General features: G+C 40.8%; 1 non-coding gene across 1 annotated transcript; it reads right to left on the reverse strand.

Annotated features, from left to right (window-relative positions):
- Positions 1-7207: 7207 nt before the first annotated feature.
- Positions 7208-7282, reverse strand: Trnai-uau (transfer RNA isoleucine (anticodon UAU)). Its single transcript has one exon. It is a non-coding gene; the product is annotated as a tRNA-Ile (tRNA).
- Positions 7283-7487: the final 205 nt, after the last annotated feature.

Consider the following 7487-nt stretch of genomic DNA (forward strand, 5'->3'; position numbering starts at 1 on the left):
GTCTGTAGGCTGCACCGCCGATTTCCGTCCCATTCGGATAATTCCTTCGTGGTGCGTCTTCTTTTGTCTTAGTGTGTATAAGTTTGTAATACAGGGCTGGGGAATGACTTTATCGTCTGTGCTCAGTGCGTTACCTTTTTTGACTAATGATGTCTGAACAATTTTTGTTGGCAGTAGATCTTCCGGCAGTATTTTGTCAGCGCTCTCTAGTGTCTCTGAAGATGATCATTCCGCGTGCTGACGGGCTAGATCCCTTGTCCACACGGACGTGCGTTACAAATGGGCGCGCTTGAGACCCTGGCCACGTGTCTCCTGCATTAATCAAAATTATACAGATAAGCCGGGCCAGCAGGCAGCAGCAGAAATCCTGACAGATGTCCTCGCTCTGAACCGCGCGACTGCCTCTCCACAGGGCAAGCTTCCCGCCAGGTCATTACTCTGTTACCCTCCCCTCTGGTTACTGTGTTCACACAGAGGTATTTGCGTGGCTTAGCAGCACGAATGAATAGGTATACTGTGAAAATATATGTGTTGTTCAAATAATGGTTACAGGTGCTGAGTGCAGGATTTCCCAGACATCAAAATGTAACTGGAAACTGTTTGTTAGCTCTTGACTAATGTGTGTAGTCTTCACTATGACGAATAAACCTAGCGAACAGTAGCAATGACGAGTGAAATCGTCTTACTTTCGAGTCCTAACCGTGAGTATTGTAGATAGAACGAGGAGACTTCATGTAAGGTGTTGTTTATTTCTTGCTGATAAATCTTTATTTAGTCGAAAGGCATAACATTAGGCTATGTTTTTGAAATATCCTCCATCTTTCGAAATAAAATATGTGAATATGTCATCGGTCTTCCTGCACCTCAAAAGCGTTCTAATGACGGGTTTTGTGTTGCAATCTTGTATAGGAAACTCTCACTGCTCCAGAGAAAGTGATAACATATCTAGAATGATGCCATTGCCGTAGAACAGCTCTTATGTTGGTGTAAGAGAAAGATGGCTAACGACGCAGACACAGAGATAATATCAAATTTTGTTACTGGTTGCAGCTTGCGTGACAAAAAGGAAAAGACAGTATTGAAGATATGCAACACCACTCTGTTCGAAATACAAATAGCTTTCGCCACTAATTGTGTGACTAAATTACAGGAATCTAAAATGAAGTGACACGTATTTACTGCGGTTTCCTCTAAATACCTAACTACTATCTCTAACTGTCGCTAATTACGTCTAACAAGGACTTCTAGTGCCATAGGCTACCAATAATTGTTACGTTGTCTTTCAAACTCAAAGGTTCAGTAAAAACGCACACAATAATGCCTCCAAAAAACTCATTTTACACTGTTATGCACGTAAATCTAGTGTAGCCATTCCTATGTAATTTGAAACAAAACAATAATCATTTAACACATATAATGGCAAAGCGATTAAGAAATGCGTAATTTTTCATCAGGTGGAATGCAGCAAACAAGGAGAAATAAGGCTCACATCCATTCACTTATTCGTCATAGCACAAATACATGTCAGTTGTACTGTCGCAGTCAAACATTTCTGAGTATACACTACACTAACCAAGATAAACAATGCCAACTACGTAAGTACCACGTAATAGGTCAGCGCAGTTCAAAATTTCAAATAATACCTTCTGGTGCAATGGAATGTGATTCTGAATACCAGTCTGAGCCAAGGACATGCACGTACATCTCGTGCGCTTCTTTCTTCAATTGGCCATATCTGTTTAGATACTAATAACGGCTCATGCATGCCATTATTATTATTTTTCAAGACTGAGATACTATTTTCAGGCAGTAGAAGAATAACGTGTACTGCATTACAATGCTAATTTTGATGGTAATTGTGTATAGTCGTTGTTTAACTGTGATTGAACTTGCTAGTGACTAAGCTGCAACGTGACCAGAGCCTAATCTAGTGGTAGTCAACCTGGTCCCAACCGTCCATTAGTGAGCGTTCCAGCTTTCGTAGTTGGCGGTAGACGGTAGAGATTTTAAAAACATTTTGATTAGGATTTCACAAAATTTTGAAATAAAGTGTTTGTAAGTAATTATTATAATATCCTTTAAATTGCTGTATCTTTTTACCTTTTATAAAGTAGAGTTACTTCTCGAGTAAATAAATTACCTTTACTGTGGAACCGGTGGGCGGTTAGAAAATTTTACTACTAACAGAGATAACAAATTGGGCGCTAGGTAAAAAGGTTAACTACCCCTTGCGTATTCCGGGCGGGAAGGAGCGCTTGGTCCCCGGCACAAATCCGCCCGGCGGATTTGTGTCGAGGTCCGGTGAACCGGCCAGTCAGTGGATGGTTTTTAGGCAGTTTTCCATCTGCCTCGGCGAAAGCGGGCTGGTTCCCCTTATTCCGCCTCAGTTACACTATGTCGGCGATTGCTGCGCAAACAAGTTCGCCACGTACGCGTACAGCACCATTACTCTACCACGCAAACATAGGGGTTACGCTCGTCTGGTGTGAGACGTTCCCTGGAGGGTCCACCGGGGGCCGAACCGCACAATAACCCTGGGTTCGGTGTGGGCGGCGGAGGGGTGAAGTGGACTGCGGTAGTCGTCGTGGGGTTGTGGACCACTGCGGCTGCGGCATTTTACGTGTTTTTAAAATCACATTTATAATTATTTTTATTCTGATTTTATTGCGTGATACTTTTTTTTAACGAATTCAAGCGATCGAAATGGATGCTATGCACAAGAAAGAGAAAGACAAAATGTATACAAACCATGAGACCATGTGCTTTGGTTTAATTTCTATTTTGGTTGTTCACATCCAAGTCGCGACTCTGCATTATCTTTGCGTATGTGAAAGATTTGAAGAACATAAGGTATTAAATAGTTTCTGTTTTAAGATGTACATACATAAACGTATCCATTCATATCTAAATACGAAGCATATAAAAATGGATTTGACTTCTGAATGTTCTAAAAATGAAGAATAGATACGAAATAGAAGATGAAATAGAGTATAAATATAAATAGAAATTTACTAATGAAAATATGCATCAAAGATTGAAGCAAATAACGGTAGATTTTTGTTGTTCTATCTTATACAATAACATAGTTTTTTTACATTATCGAGGAGTTTGTATACGTAAATTACAAGACAGTAAGGGACTATGTACACATAGTTTTCTTTCCGTATGAGTTTTTATGCGGCATTTTTAACAGGGATCAACCCCTTACCGTTACTGTAATAATCCACAATAGAAAATGACGGAAACAGATTACTCCAGGACACTAAATCTCAAAATTCAGTATGAATTTTAAATTTTTTGGTTTCAGGTGAAATTGAAGTTAACGACTAAGACGAAAGAAGTGAGAAGGAAGTACATACAGCAGTGACGTATGAATCACCAATTCCTGGAACATCAGCTGGTCTTCATCAAAAGGGTGAAACTTGTAAGCTGTAATTTGATTTTAGTGCTCAGGGACATGGCCGAAGAGGTTTTCTGACATCGAAAGATGTTCTGTTATAAAAATGAGAGCAGAAAACGAATATTGTCCTGACATCAGTGAAAGCTACAGAGAACGTCGCAGTTTAAACAAGGATTAGTTTCGAAAGGGGTTAAAAATGGGACGCAAGTTAACAGATAATGGCTAGGCTATCATGAGAGCAATAATGTTTTATACTGTAACCGCTGCTGATTATTTTACCAAGTAAGTTCAAATTTCGAGTCAAAATCATTCTTATCTCTGTTTAACTGGAAAAAGCTTAGCAAAAAATTGGCTGAGCATGAAATTTCACCAAACCATAAGCTTCCTTTTTGTTTGTGGAAAACTATTAGTCTTCTCTCGGAAAGGAGGACTTAGACAAAGAGTTAGAAGACAATAAATAGAGAAATCTCATTGAAGAGCAGTGTTGACTCGTATCATTGATGCTGTTATTTTTCTAGCAAGGCAAGACAGTCCGTTTATAGGAACATAAGAATTTCGTGATTTTTGGTGATATGGAGAGCGGCAAATTTCAAAATAGCATAAATCTCATATAACACTACAGTGCCCTCCTTTGTCAGCATACTGAAAGCCACGAGGAAGGGTAGATTAGCTATTTTTCCGAAAATATACAAGATGAGTTTCTTGCTGTAATTGCCAACGAAGTAAGACAAGAAACAAGTAAAGGTATTTCAGATGCTAAGTACGTTTCATTTATTTTGGTTGATCGGTTGGTTGATTTGAATGAGGGGAGCAAACAGCGAGGTCACTGGTCCCATCGGATTCGGGAAGTATGGGGAATGAAGTCGGCCGTGTCCTTTCAATGGAGTCATCCTGGCATTTCTATGAAGCGAGTTTGAGAAATGACAGAAAGCTTAAGTCAGGATGGCCGGACGCAGCTTTGAACCGTCGTCTTTCCGAATGCGAGGGGTTGGGTTCTTTGGGGAAGAAGACCAGACAGCGAGGTCATCGGTCTCATCGGATTAGGGAAGGACGGGGAAGGAAGTCGGCCGTGCCCTTTCAAAGGAACCATCCCGGCATTTGCCTGGAGCGATTTAGGGAAATCACGGAAAACCTAAATCAAGATGGCCGGGCGCGGGATTGAACCGTCGTCCTCCCGAAGGCGTGTCCAGTGTCTAACCACTGCGCCACCTCGCTCGGTTTCGAATGCGAGTCCAGTGTGCTAACCACTGCGCCACCTCGCTCGGTTAATTGATTTTGACTTCACTGAAGATGTCAGTCAGAATGAGCAGTTGACTTAAGTAGCTCTCTATGTCAAGTTAAACGGCTCAGAAGTTGTGGAAAGTTCTGTTGATTTTTTACAATTAGAGACAAAACAAGAGAAGACCTTAGTCAAAAGATAGTTCAAGAAATAGAACAATATCGGTTGAACAGAAGACACTGCAGAGGACAGCGTTATGACAATTGGGCAAATATGACTGGAAAGTACAAAGGGGTCCAGTTAAGAGTACTTGAGAAGAATGAAGTGGCCTATTTTTTACCACGTTTTGCTCCCTCTTTAAATTTAGTAGGAGCTCTTGCAGCCGATACATCTGCTGAAGATCAGACTTTTTAGAATTATTCATTGTTTATTTCTATTCTTTAAGCCTTCAACTTCAAGATGGGAAATCTTACAAAAATATTTATCCAGAACATTAAAATATCAGAACACGAGGACATGGTCTGCAAGAGGAGAGGGGATGGAAGCTGTTAACAAGCATTTTGATAAAGTTATGAAGACTCTGTAAGAAGCTGAAACTTATAAATTTTCAGCATCAGAAACAAAAACTGGGGCATACTCTATTTTAAAGAATACGACAAAACTCAAATTCATTGCTTTAATTAGTCTATCGCTGTTTCTCGTATGTATCAGTTTCAGCACAGGGAAGACCTTACGATGGATAAAGCTGCTCGAAATATTCAGTACCTATTGAGCTCTGTTAGTTTTTGTACTCGCGAAGCTCTTTCTGAGGCCAGAGTGTTAGCAGGAAATAGTGAGATATCAATGGCATCTTCAGAAGAAAATTAGAAGAAAGAAAAAAAAATGGCCGAAGGGCTTTGTGAAGACGAAGCATCGAAGCATCCAGATATTCACAGGAAGATTTATTCAGGATGGCCGTCCGTGTGGCCGAGCGGTTCTAGGCGCTTCAGTCTGGAACGGCGCGACCGCTACGGTCGCAGGTTCGAATCCTGCCTCGGGCATGGATGTGTGTGATGTCCTTAGGTTAGTTAGGTTTAAGTAGTTCTAAGTTCTAGGGGACTGATGACCTCCGATGTTAAGTCCCATAGTGCTCAGAGCCATTTGAACCATTTTTTTGTTCAGGACGTCTGTCTTGGAAATAACTGACAGTCTGATAATGAAGCTGAGCACCAGGTTTAAGGCACTGGAGAAAATTAATGTAAAGTTTATTTTTCTGTGTGGTGCCCAAATTCAAGAAATGGAAGTGGAGGACTGAAAGGACGAAGCAGCTGGTGGATACATATGTATAAAGATTTAAAAAATCTTAATATAAACTCCACAGATCTTCCAAAAACTGTGATGAGATCATAAACATTTTTGTTGTAAAAAAAGCTCAGAAAGTGAAATTTTAAATTTATTAATTGTACAGTGAGAAATTATGCTTTATTTTTTGTTTTTTGTTTGTTTTGACTTTGATCGTAAGTCAAACAGTAAAATAAATTAATGTTATTAGATGTGTTATCAAAATTACTGTTACTGCGAATTTGAGCTTGTCCCACTTGGCAAAAATCCTAGTTCCCACCCTACCATTAACTTTCGTGCTCTACACCGTAAACATTAACATCGCTGACGCTATAGTTTTGAATTTATGCGTTGGGAGCGGTGCTATCACGTCACGTGACTAGGCGGCCCCCGAGCTTAAGTATGTAAATCTGCCCCTCGGGTCACCAGCGGTTGTAAATTTTCTGATAATAATGTTACTATGTCCAATAATCTATAATGTTACTAATAAATACTTGTTGCATATCTAAAATAAAAAGGAAAAAGTATTTTCACAGTGGTCTCGGACTTTCCAGTTAATGGTATTGACGTTTTTCATATATTCGTCGAGTTCGAGCCTGTGATTAATCATAGTCAGAAAAGTAGTATTCGTCCATTCAGATACGCTATTGGTTTAGAACACCATGCCGTAAACCTCAGTCCTTGGCCCACTAGTTTCAAACTTCTATAATGCCTACTGGAACACTCCTCAGTACATGTGTTTTGCATCACACTCCTTACATGGCAAATACAAGTTTAGATTTCATGATACACAGAAAGGAAGGAAGGAAGGTTGGGTTTAACGTCTAGCCGACATCGAGTCATTAGAGACGGAATACAAGCTCGGAGTGAATCAAGGATGGTGAAGGAAATCGGTCGTGCCCTTCAAAGGAAACATCCTGGCATTTGCCTGGAGCGACTTAGGGAAATCACGGAAAACCTAAATCTTGATTCCCCGATGCGGGTTTGAACAGTAGTCCTCCCGAATGCGAGTCCAGTGTGATAACCACTGCGCCATCTCACTCGGTTTATGACATACAATTTACATATATTTATGCTTTAAATTTAAAGATATACAATACCATTTAGAAAATTACAATTTAACTATATATGACGGTAGTATCTGTTCCCGAAAAAACAGTTACCGTTGATGACCATGCGGATTTGCTAGAAATGAAATGATAATTAAATGGACACCCTAACTGCAAACAGGCGTTGATGTACTTCATTGGGGACATGTTGAAAATGTGTGCCCCGACCGGGACTCGAACCCGGGATCTCCTACTTATATGGCAGACGCTCTATCCATCTGAGCCACCGATGGCACAGAGGATAGTGCGCCTTCAGGGACTTATCCCTTGCACGCTGCCCGTGAGACCCACATTCCCAACTGGTACTCGAACCCGGGATCTCCTGCTAACATGGCAGACGCTCTATCCATCTGAGCCACCGATGGCACAGAGGGTAGTGCGCCTGCAGGGACTTATCCCTTGCACGCTCCCCGTGAGACCCACATTCCCAACTGGTACT

The sequence above is a fragment of the Schistocerca serialis genome, chromosome 2, assembly GCF_023864345.2.
Source record: "Schistocerca serialis cubense isolate TAMUIC-IGC-003099 chromosome 2, iqSchSeri2.2, whole genome shotgun sequence".
NCBI classification, from domain to species: Eukaryota; Metazoa; Arthropoda; class Insecta; order Orthoptera; family Acrididae; genus Schistocerca; species Schistocerca serialis.